At 50.5% G+C, this 12,780-nt stretch overlaps 1 protein-coding gene across 1 annotated transcript in view; it reads right to left on the reverse strand.

The window, feature by feature from the left end:
• The window catches only part of BTBD7 (BTB domain containing 7), a 31,922-nt gene extending 23,121 nt beyond the window's left edge, over window positions 1-8,801 (reverse strand). The window contains exon 1 of the mRNA XM_044272618.1: window positions 8,666-8,801. The gene's annotated coding sequence lies outside the window, so the exon portion shown is untranslated. The remainder of the gene's footprint in view (window positions 1-8,665) is intronic.
• Window positions 8,802-12,780: the final 3,979 nt, after the last annotated feature.

Here is a 12,780-nt window from a genome sequence, read left to right on the forward strand (position 1 = left end):
TGTTTCTCCTAATTCATCATTATTATTCCACCCCCCCCCCCCCCTTCACGCTCATAATCTAACAGGGGGAGACGCATTAATTACTGGAATTAATCAGATTTCTGGCCATAAATTTTCCATTTTCTCAGCAAATCCCTCCAAACCCAGCACGGCTCGCTCCATTGTTTCACATAAAACGGATTACATGCGACTCTCTCCAAATAATGCATCAATAGACGCATCCATGAGGACAATGACATCGATCTACGGACACGGATCTTATATATAACACGGCTCATCTATCATACATCTCTCGTATTATACTGTGCCCCATCATATGTTAGCCGCATCATCCTGCATCACAGGGGCTATCAAAGAACGGCGTAAAAAGCCAATCTTTGACAGATGACCCCCCCACAATTTGTTTCATCCAAAGGGCGACTTCAGCCGCTGCATAGACATAGTTATTAACTCCTGATGAAACGCATTGAGGTCTTAACACCCACAATATCAATTTTTATTAAAATATTTTTACATATATACGTGTTGGTATATGTATTTTATTTTTTGGGCGGAACGGTCATGGATCTGCAAAAATGGATCCGTTACAATAATACAACCGCATGCATCTGTCATGAACGGACCCGTTTGTATTATCTGTAACAAAGACAGATCCGTCATGAACTCCATTGAAAGTCAATGGTAGACGGATCTATTTTCTATTGTGCCAGATTGTGTCAGAGAAAACGGATCCGTCCCCTTTGACTTACATTGTGTGTCAGGATCTGTTTGGCTCAGTTTCGTGAAGCGGACAGGTGACGGAACTGATGCATTCTGAGCGGATCCTTTTTAATTCAGAATGCATTAGGGCACGAACTGAACCGTTTTGCACCGCTTGTTAGAGCCCTGAACGGATCTCACAAACTGAAAGCAGGCTAAGTCCTAATTTTGGTGTTTGACAGTGATCCACACACAATAAGCAGAATATGAGCGCAGGCAGTAATGTGCTGATGTGGGTTCTCGCCCCCAAACCGATCATCCAAGGAGGAGAGCGCAGACGCCAGGCCTCTGTTCTCAGTTACTGAAATGAAACTTTAGAGACACATGAAAGGATGAGGATCCTGTAATGAAGGGCCTGGGCTCTTACCCTATAATAAGCGGCGTCACTCCAGACCTGACTGCGCCGAGGATTCCAGTGACCGTCCACGTCATCTGCTATTTATAATGGCCGCCCTACAGTGCCAAGACTTTCTACAAGCCCCGAATGGAAAATGTGCCTAGTGATGCTACATGGCGGTATAAGACTGGGTGTGACGTTACACTAACTGATCATTCACCTTTGTGTTTTATTGGGCACATCGTGTCTTCGGTGACTTTTACGGATTACCAATTAAGGAAACCCATAAACACCAACAAGCTGAACACGCTCCCGGTAGGCCCGCCATTCAGGATTTGGTTACCACCCCTGTGGGTGGCTGAAATTGTGACCAAACTGGTGTCGCCCAGCCTTCCAGAAGAGGATGACTATACAGAGCTGGGATTTTAGTCCCCAATGAATACGGCAGGCCTGGCTTTCGTCTGCAGTACCCGGTGACTACGAGAGGGGGGGAAACCGAACTCTATTAAGCTGAAGAGAATTGGCAGAGTGGGGGTCGTCATCATTAGCACTTCTATTTACCAAACTCAATTAGTGCAGTGAATAGCCCGGGTCGGGGAGGCCCCGATGCTCATTTGCATTTCAGAGAAGCACAAAGCGGATCTGCAAGTAGTGACAAGTGAAGAGCTAATGAAGGCTTCGGCGGCAGAGCACAAGCGCCTATTGAGGGGGATGCAGGGGCCGCCCGCGTGTCAGACTATCGGATAGTAAACTGCGGCCGACGGCGCAGATCGAGGAAAATAAAATGGTTTTCAGGAAATATCATGACGGGGAGGCACGTAGTTATGTCTGTGCTGGGAAAGGATTCATTCTGTCTTCTAGCAGAGCGATGACAATTTTACACGGGTTGAGGATCGGGACGAACAGTCATAGAAGTGCTCATTTGTCGGGCGACAATCTTTTATGAGGCACCTAAATTCATCGTTTGTCTGCAGCACATCACTCCCGACAACAATACACATAGCGAATGGGGGACAACCGATCCTCTAACACTCATTCACCCCCCGTTCACTTACAGTAGCATATAGCTGTGTGGAAGAGGCCCCTCTAAACGATCTCCGATCGACTTGTATATTGTCGGTGGGTGCTCGTTATTGGGAAAGAATCGAGTCACGTTACGATGGAAGAGTGGAAGGTCACCTGTGTAGGTCAGGACTAGGACGTACTCTGGCACACCACCCTAAAGCAGGCATCCTCAAACTGCGGCCCTCCAGCTGTTGCAAAACTACAACCCCCAGCATGCCCGAACAGCCTACAGGTATCAGCCTACAGCAGGGCATTGTGGGAGCTAGAGGGCCGCAGTTTGAGGATGCCTGTCCTAAAGGCCAAACAACGTGTCTGTCTAGGACGATCACTTCACTCACTCAATAACAGCTTTCTTCTTTTTTTTCCTCACTGGTGTTTTAGGGACTTTCTATACAACTAGGCTTATACAGTAGAACAGTGCTGCAGTGTAAAGCATGAGAACGCAGCTGCCGGGCCTCTAATATAAATATAGCTAGGCTGCAGACACTGATCACACATGCTCTCTGTTGTTCAGACCTGCTTGGAGCTTAGTTTCACTGAATGGAGTAAGATGGCGAATGGGCACCTGCCACGGCTTCAAGTGGCATCCATCCGGACTCTGCGCCAAGAAGAGACCTGTCCCTTCTTGTCTCAGCTTTAAACGGCACCGCTGCCTCCTACTGATCGCAATGGAGGAAGACACCGGAATATTGGCATACAGTGATGGCCTGTGCTCAGGAAAGACCACCACTAACTGATCGTCAGGGTCTGACATTCCCCCTGATCGGCTATGCACCTGGATCTGAACACTTGTAATTGCATGTATTAAAAAATGTATCATCATGGCCACTGAGTTATTCAATAAAATGCATCTGTATAGCGCCACCTGCTTGTTTTTTTTTCTTCTCATTTCTTTGTCCTGCTCACTGAGGTGGTCGCATGTGCTCAGTTTCATCCTTTAGGCCTTTTTCACACTTGCGTTGTCCGAATCCGGCGTGTACTCCACTTGCCGGAATTACACGCCGGATCCGGAAAAACGCAAGTGTACTGAAAGCATTTGAAGACGGATCCGTCTTCAAAATGCTTTCAGTGTTACTATGGCAGCCAGGACGCTATTAAAGTCCTGGTTGCCATAGTAGTAGTGGGGAGCGGTATACTTACAGTTCGTGCGGCTCCCGGGGCGCTCCAGAATGACGTCAGAGCGCCCCATGCGCATGGATGACGTGCCCATGCGATCACGTCATCCATGCGCGGGGGGCGCCCTGGGAGCCGTACGGACGGTAAGTATGCTGCTCCCCCGCTACACTTTACCATGGCTGCCAGGACTTTACCATGGCTGCCGGGACGCTAACCATTGAGAAAAAGCTAAACGTCGGATCCGGCAATGCGCCGAAACGACGTTTAGCTTAAGGCCGGATCCGGATCAATGCCTTTCAATGGGCATTCATTCCTGATCCGGCCTTGCGGCAAGTCTTCAGGATTTTTGGCCGGAGCAAAAAGCGCAGCATGCTGCGGTATTTTCTCCGGCCAAAAAACGTTCCGGTCCGGAACTGAAGACATCCTGATGCATCCTGAACGGATTTCTCTCCATTCAGAATGCATTAGGATAAAACTGATCAGGATTCTTCCGGCATAGAGCCCCGACGACGGAACTCTATGCCGGAAGACAAGAACGCAGGTGTGAAAGAGCCCTTAGCTGCATCCTGAGCTGTGATAGGAAGAGAGCTGCCGCAGAATGGACACGCCCCCCCGAGCTGCCGCAGAATGGACACGCCCCCCGAGCTGCCATTTTGATATAAATCTAGCAGAGCAATTAATGTGGAGATCTCTGGATCCATGTGAGGTGCAGGGCTGGTTCTAGCTTTTTTTTTTTAGAAAGATTGTCATGTGCTATATGATGTCTGATTTTTATTTTTTACATCAGTCATGGGATAACCCCTTTAAAAAGGTACGGCTAAACTGTGATTTTGGGTTTGACACGTGTCGCAGTGTAGCTGGGAAGCTATACAAATAAATGGGGTCGCTGAACGACCACAGCCACAGAATAAAAAAAAATATAACACTGCTGGATTTTTATTGCAATTCTGGGGTCGCAGTCAAGGCGGCGAGTTGCGCTGTGGCCTCATTCATTTCTATGGCTACCCTCCTACACTGCAATATTTGAGCACCCAAAAAAATAAAATAACAAATTTCATTTGGCCGACAGCAATCTAATGTTCCGGTCGGGCCCCACAGTATATAGAGGATCTGGAAGACGATGGGCGACAACTCCTTCCTTTACGGGTCAGTGGCCATTATAAAACACAGAAGTCACGCCCCTTCAGATCTGGCGCGGGTACCTCGCTGCCTCCTGGTACTGGAGATCTACGCTGCTCATTACAAATGCAAATCAATGAGGAAACCATTAACCATGAACAATACGGCGCAGGCCCGTGTGTGGGGGGTGAACGGCAGCAATAACTCCGGATCATTTGTTTCTTACCAGGAAAATGGCCGGAGGGGAAGTAACCACAATGGAAAATGCCTGTAAACCCGCGCTCCGCAGCTAATACAGCGATGCGCTCTGTACGGAGGTGTTCGGGTACGTTCACACAATGCATTTTAAAAATCCACCTAGGAACATGCGCATGTTTGTTTAAGCACTTTTTTTTTTTTTTTAGGGGGCTTATACTTAAATGCAAAACAGTTTTTTCTGGTGCTCATCCACACTAAAAAACAACACACAACAAGTTCCGTTTTTTGCCACTTTTCATTCATTTAAATGGAAGATTCGGCGTGGATAGGGCATGCTGCTTCTTTTTTCCCCCCCATGTGGAAATTGGGAAGGTATTTGGTGCCGATTCTGCATGGAAAGCACAATAAAAATCAGCAGCAAAAACAAAACAGAACGGGCCCGTAAAAATAGCCCTCATGCACATGACCGTATGTATTTAGCGATATGCAAATCACGGACCTGCAGCAATATATGGATGCGGTCCGTGTGCCTTCCACTTTTTTTTTTTTTTTTGCTGATCCATTGATTCCAATGGGTCTGTGGTCTGAATTTTGCAGACGTATCCTATTTTTTTTGTGAAATGGACAACCGGATTCGGAAAGCACAGGGACCATCCATGCGCTTTCCGCATACAGACGTCCATTTCTCAAAAAGATACAACATGCCCTATGCTTGGTGGCAAAATGCAGACCATGGACCCATTGAAGTCAAGAAAATAATAAAAAAAATAAAATAAAAAACACGGATGCAACATAAGAGTGATCCTTATTTTATGGATCCATGTTTTGCAGACTACAAAATACATACGGTCGTGTGCATGAGACCTTAGGCTGGGTTCACACCTGTGCGTTCTCGATAAGCGCTGTTTACAGGCGTTTTTAAGGCGTATTTTGGGGCGTTTTTGTATTTTGGAAACGCTCGTCGTACGCGCGTTCTTGCTATTGACCACAAGGAAAAACAGAGGTGTTACGCGCGACAATACGCCCCAAAGAAGCTCCTGTACTTCTTGGGGCGTAGGGCGTTTTACAGCACGTTCGTACGCGCTGTAAAACGCTCAGGTGTGAACCATGCCCATATGGAAACATTGGTTTTTACCTGTTGAGCGTTTTACAGCGCGTAGGAACGCGCTGTAAAACGCTCAGGTGTGAACCCAGCCTTAGGGACAGTCGAGCAGCTCTACCAGACACAAGCCGAGGACACGCGTGGCTCCGTTTCTTTAGACAAACTTTCTAATTTCACACAAAAAAGAAAAAAAACGATGCGTGTCAGATTAAAATGAATGAAAAGAACCAAACATTTCAAATGTCCGCCGCTTTGGGGGTCTGTTCGCACTGCGTTTCCAGAGGTAGACGCAGGGAGAATTAGGCCATTGCACAGGCACTTAGCCCCCAGGTTCCCAAGTTAAAAAAAAGCGTACACCGCACAGTACATCCAGCGCAGCGCATTATTCCATAAGCTGATGAGAAAGTATACTGGCCCAAGATCTCTACTTGCTCTCAATGAATGGAAACATTCTTATTTACAGCCAGAGGCTGGAAACCTGTACAGACCCAACTGAGGGTTTACTACAGTTGTATCCAGCCTCTGTGAGCTAAGCAGCCTGGACTCCGGGCTGACGCGTTTTACCGGCTCTGAAGCATTGTAACACGCCATCAGGTAGGTTGGCAGAGAATACACCGTCCTCAGGCCTCTTCACGATACGTGAACAGGCTGGACTCCGACCCGCGCCCCCTTGGCGTTTAGTCCAGACCCTTGGTGGACAAGGCCAGATTGTGTCCAGCGGATCAGAACCTGCTTCACTCAGTCACATGACACAAACAATACAGCACAAGCCCTTTAATCCGGCATCTGATAACCCGTCAGTGACCGAGCACAGAACTCCAGATCAGAGGAACTTACAATAACCGAGTAGATAGCAGTGGATTGCCTGCTCTTGGACTGTCCAGTAATGCAGAATATTCAGCACCAAATCAGATTCCACTGATGCCGGATTAATGGAATTGCGTTGCTCACTGAATGAGACAAACTACAAAACCTTGACGCTGCAACACAAAGCGGCGCCACTTCGGCACCGCAACACACACCACAGAGGCCCAGTGAACGGTACAAAACGAAATTATGGTACAGATATGGGTATGAGGCCTTACTACAGACAGGACATCCACGGGCGGGTACAGGGGCCATGTTGGATCACATCAGCTCCGAGTGCCACCCTGCGGGCATTGGGAGTCCTGATATCAGTGACCGCACAAATAACATGACCAGAATCGCTCCTGACAACAGGGGGCGCCGACTGATAGAAGGGTTGCGGCATTGTACTTAATGGGGTACAGGGTGACGGGAGGGGTACGGTAAAGTATAACACGAGGCACAATGTATCCTAACAAGTGGTAATATAGTATGGAGTGCACAGGAGAGAGAGGGCGTGGTAGTGGAGTGAGTGCTAATTTTGGGGTTCAGTACGGTAGGGATGGATCTGGGGTCAGTAGTCTGTTCAGCACAGTTGGGGAGCAGGAGTACTGCAGTGGGTACCAACTTTGGCATTCAGTACAGTTGAACAAGTGACAGTAGTGCAGTGGGTACCAGTTTTGGGGTTCAGTACAGTAGGGATGGGTCAGTCAGGACCGCAGCGGGCCCCAGTAGGGATGGGTCAGTCAGGACCGCAGCGGGCCCCAGTAGGGATGGGTCAGTCAGGACCGCAGCGGGCCCCAGTAGGGATGGGTCAGTCAGGACCGCAGCGGGCCCCAGTAGGGATGGGTCAGTCAGGACCGCAGCGGGCCCCAGTAGGGATGGGTCAGTCAGGACCGCAGCGGGCCCCAGTAGGGATGGGTCAGTCAGGACCGCAGCGGGCCCCAGTAGGGATGGGTCAGTCAGGACCGCAGCGGGCCCCAGTAGGGATGGGTCAGTCAGGACCGCAGCGGGCCCCAGTAGGGATGGGTCAGTCAGGACCGCAGCGGGCCCCAGTAGGGATGGGTCAGTCAGGACCGCAGCGGGCCCCAGTAGGGATGGGTCAGTCAGGACCGCAGCGGGCCCCAGTAGGGATGGGTCAGTCAGGACCGCAGCGGGCCCCAGTAGGGATGGGTCAGTCAGGACCGCAGCGGGCCCCAGTAGGGATGGGTCAGTCAGGACCGCAGCGGGCCCCAGTAGGGATGGGTCAGTCAGGACCGCAGCGGGCCCCAGTAGGGATGGGTCAGTCAGGACCGCAGCGGGCCCCAGTAGGGATGGGTCAGTCAGGACCGCAGCGGGCCCCAGTAGGGATGGGTCAGTCAGGACCGCAGCGGGCCCCAGTAGGGATGGGTCAGTCAGGACCGCAGCGGGCCCCAGTAGGGATGGGTCAGTCAGGACCGCAGCGGGCCCCAGTAGGGATGGGTCAGTCAGGACCGCAGCGGGCCCCAGTAGGGATGGGTCAGTCAGGACCGCAGCGGGCCCCAGTAGGGATGGGTCAGTCAGGACCGCAGCGGGCCCCAGTAGGGATGGGTCAGTCAGGACAGCAGCGGGCCCCAGTAGGGATGGGTCAGTCAGGACAGCAGCGGGCCCCAGTAGGGATGGGTCAGTCAGGACAGCAGCGGGCCCCAGTAGGGATGGGTCAGTCAGGACCGCAGCGGGCCCCAGTAGGGATGGGTCAGTCAGGACCGCAGCGGGCCCCAGTAGGGATGGGTCAGTCAGGACAGCAGCGGGCCCCAGTAGGGATGGGTCAGTCAGGACCGCAGCGGGCCCCAGTTGTGGGGCCCAGGACCGCAGCGGGCCCCAGTTGTGGGGCCCAGGACCGCAGCGGGCCCCAGTAGGGATGGGTCAGTCAGGACCGCAGCGGGCCCCAGTCGTGGGGCTCAGGACTGCAGTGGGGGAGGGGCGATACAAGAGTGTGCGCAGGTTTTGGGGTTCAGTACAGTTGGGGGGCAGCACAGTAGTGGACATGACAATAGAGAATTCCCTGTGAGTACAGGGGCCCCTGCATAACTGCTCCCCCATAACCACAGGGCCTGTCACCCCAGCCCTGGCGGCCCCCGCCTCGCTCCGCAGCTGACACTCACTTCCTGGCGGCTCAGCAGCTCCGGGCTCCTCCGGTTCCTCCCGTGTGCTCTGCTACGGCCATTATCCCGGTGATAGACGCTCCCGAACTCCCCCCTCCGCCTCAAAACTCCGCCGCCGCCATCTTGTCTCTTCCCCCTCCCTCAGCCTACGTCACCAGCCGACGCATCACGTGATTCACCTTGACGTCACCGGTGGAGCTTCGGCGGTTCTATGGAATTCATATCATTGATACTGAGCTGCTGTATCTAATCCTACCATGTGCGATACTGAGCCGCTGTATCTAATCCTACCATGTGCGATACTGAGCCGCTGTATCTAATCCTACCATGTGCGATACTGAGCCGCTGTATCTAATCCTACCATGTGCGATACTGAGCCGCTGTATCTAATCCTACCATGTGCGATACTGAGCCGCTGTATCTAATCCTACCATGTGCGATACTGAGCCGCTGTATCTAATCCTACCATGTGCGATACTGAGCCGCTGTATCTAATCCTACCATGTGCGATACTGAGCCGCTGTATCTAATCCTACCATGTGCGATACTGAGCCGCTGTATCTAATCCTACCATGTGCGATACTGAGCCGCTGTATCTAATCCTACCATGTGCGATACTGAGCCGCTGTATCTAATCCTACCATGTGCGATACTGAGCCGCTGTATCTAATCCTACCACGTGCGATACTGAGCTGCTGTATCTAATCCTACCACGTGCGATACTGAGCCGCTGTATCTAATCCTACCATGTGCGATACTGAGCTGCTTTATCTAATCCTACCATGTGTGATACTGAGCTGCTGTATCTAATCCTACCATGTGCGATACTGAGCCGCTGTATCTAATCCTACCATGTGCGATACTGAGCTGCTGTATCTAATCCTACCATGTGTGATACTGAGCCGCTGTATCTAATCCTACCATGTGCGATACTGAGCCGCTGTATCTAATCCTACCATGTGCGATACTGAGCCGCTGTATCTAATCCTACCATGTGCGATACTGAGCCGCTGTATCTAATCCTACCATGTGCGATACTGCGCCGCTGTATCTAATCCTACCATGTGCGATACTGAGCCGCTGTATCTAATCCTACCATGTGCGATACTGAGCCGCTGTATCTAATCCTACCATGTGTGATACTGAGCCGCTGTATCTAATCCTACCATGTGCGATACTGAGCCGCTGTATCTAATCCTACCATGTGTGATACTGAGCCGCTGTATCTAATCCTACCATGTGTGATACTGAGCCGCTGTATCTAATCCTACCATGTGCGATACTGCGCCGCTGTATCTAATCCTACCATGTGCGATACTGAGCTGCTGTATCTAATCCTACCATGTGCGATACTGAGCCGCTGTATCTAATCCTACCATGTGCGATACTGAGCCGCTGTATCTAATCCTACCATGTGCGATACTGAGCCGCTGTATCTAATCCTACCATGTGTGATACTGAGCCGCTGTATCTAATCCTACCATGTGCGATACTGAGCCGCTGTATCTAATCCTACCATGTGCGATACTGAGCCGCTGTATCTAATCCTACCATGTGCGATACTGAGCCGCTGTATCTAATCCTACCATGTGTGATACTGAGCCGCTGTATCTAATCCTACCATGTGCGATACTGAGCCGCTGTATCTAATCCTACAATGTGCTATACTGAGCCGCTGTATCTAATCCTACCATGTGCGATACTGAGCTGCTGTATCTAATCCTACCATGTGCGATACTGAGCCGCTGTATCTAATCCTACCATGTGCGATACTGAGCCGCTGTATCTAATCGGCTGTACTACTGGACCCATGTATCTAATCCTATCATGTGGTACTGTCTGCTGTACTACTGGACCCATGTATCTAACCCTATCATGTGGTACTGTCTGCTGTACTACTGGACCCATGTATCTAACCCTATCATGTGGTACTGTCTGCTGTACTACTGGACCCATGTATCTAATCCTATCATGTGGTACTGTCTGCTGTACTACTGGACCCATGTATCTAATCCTATCATGTGGTACTGTCTGCTGTACTACTGGACCCATGTATCTAATCCTATCATGTGGTACTGTCTGCTGTACTACTGGACCCATGTATCTAATCCTATCATGTGGTACTGTCTGCTGTACTACTGGACCCATGTATCTAATCCTATCATGTGGTACTGTCTGCTGTACTACTGGACCCATGTATCTAACCCTATCATGTGGTACTGTCTGCTGTACTACTGGACCCATGTATCTAATCCTATCATGTGGTACTGTCTGCTGTACTACTGGACCCATGTATCTAATCCTATCATGTGGTACTGTCTGCTGTACTACTGGACCCATGTATCTAATCCTATCATGTGGTACTGTCTGCTGTACTACTGGACCCATGTATCTAACCCTATCATGTGGTACTGTCTGCTGTACTACTGGACCCATGTATCTAATCCTATCATGTGGTACTGTCTGCTGTACTACTGGACCCATGTATCTAACCCTATCATGTGGTACTGTCTGCCGAGCTGCGGTATCTAATCCTATCCCCAGTGATTGATGCTGTGCATTTTCCTTACATGCTGCAGGTTCGTTTTCATCCACTAGATGTCACTGTGCTCAACTCTCCTAATATTCCTGAATAATTAGCATCTAGTGGGACTACCACTCCCAGCAGACCCTAACGAGTTAAGAAAGTACAGGCCGCTGACAGTAATCCACCAGGTCTCATTTGGATCGTCTGCCCGTCACAGCCACATAGAGGCGTGTTCACACCGTATGTTTTGCGGCACTACAGCTTCCTGCTATCCTCCGTTTCAGGAGCGGAGTAGGGCTGCACTGCCAGAACTAAACCCTGACATGCACAGGCAGGACTGGTATCAGCTGCACCTCTCACGGTCAGGTTTTTGCATGCAGTTTTGGAGGCGCTCGGCACCGTCGGGTCTCGTCTGCTCGGCTCTTCCAGTGTGCGGAGTAGAGGTCCCATATACTTTCTGCGGATCCATACTCCGCAGGCTGGAAAATCCGAGCAGACCCGATGGAACCCGACGATGCACAGCGCTCGGAGAAGCCGCACAATCATAGTTTTCCCCTATAGCAGTGGCTTAGGCGGTGCATGTAGCTGAGCTGGACCAGCGCAAGGCTCGGTCCTCTCTTCCCATGCACAGTGTGGTTAAATCAGGAGACGAGAAATGTGCAGAATGTTCCTAATCCCGGGCTCCATCTGGTAACTCCTCGTAGGTCATGGAAAACAATCGCTGCCAAACAGCTGTTTCCCGTTTTTGTAAATAATCATATTTAGAGCGCTGACACCCCACGAGTCCGCCCAGCGCGCTGGAGAGTCCTCACCACGCAGCTTCTATACTGTCAGTATGTCGCACCGAAGGGGAAACCCCCTTCCTTAATGGACGGGGTCCCACCTAGGATTTCTGTCACGTGTGAACATGCTCTTACCGCGTTACATGCGAGTTCTGTACCACGAGCGCCGCCTGGTGGTGACCGAGTGTAGCCTTTGCATTGAGTCACCGATCCTGACCTGTGTGTTTCAGTAAATAATTGTATTCTGACCATTCTGGAGCGTCTATTCTTATGGCTCCTTGTCATGACGTTTTATTATATGCAAATGAGCCTCTAGGAGCAACGGGGGCGTTGCCGTTACACCTAGAGGCTGAGCTCTCTTTGCAACTGCTGTGCACTTTCCACTTTGATTGACAGGACCAGGCAGCGTAAACGTCATCACGTCTGGTCCTGTCAATCAAAGTGCAGAGGGCGCGGCAGTTGCACAGAGAGCAGAGCCTCCAGGTGTAACGGCAACGCCCCCATTGCTCCTAGAGGCTAATTTGCATATATTAAAACATCAATACGGGCACATATGAACATGGGACCAACACAGATGCCGAGCGCACATGTAACAGATCAGCCAGTGTCATAGGTACAAAACTGCTGACAGATGCCCTTGCGACTTTTTAACGCCACATTTCAGGCGCACAGGGAAATATAAATCTCCCCGTATGTTTTTTTTTCATCCGTGCAGAAATTGACTTGCTGTGCAGACTTTGAAATTCACAGCACATGTGTTTTTTTTTTTGTTTTTTTTTTGCGGATTTCATCCTTTTCAATGCTGT

This window comes from Bufo gargarizans, chromosome 11 (assembly GCF_014858855.1).
Source record: "Bufo gargarizans isolate SCDJY-AF-19 chromosome 11, ASM1485885v1, whole genome shotgun sequence".
Classification (NCBI taxonomy): domain Eukaryota; kingdom Metazoa; phylum Chordata; class Amphibia; order Anura; family Bufonidae; genus Bufo; species Bufo gargarizans.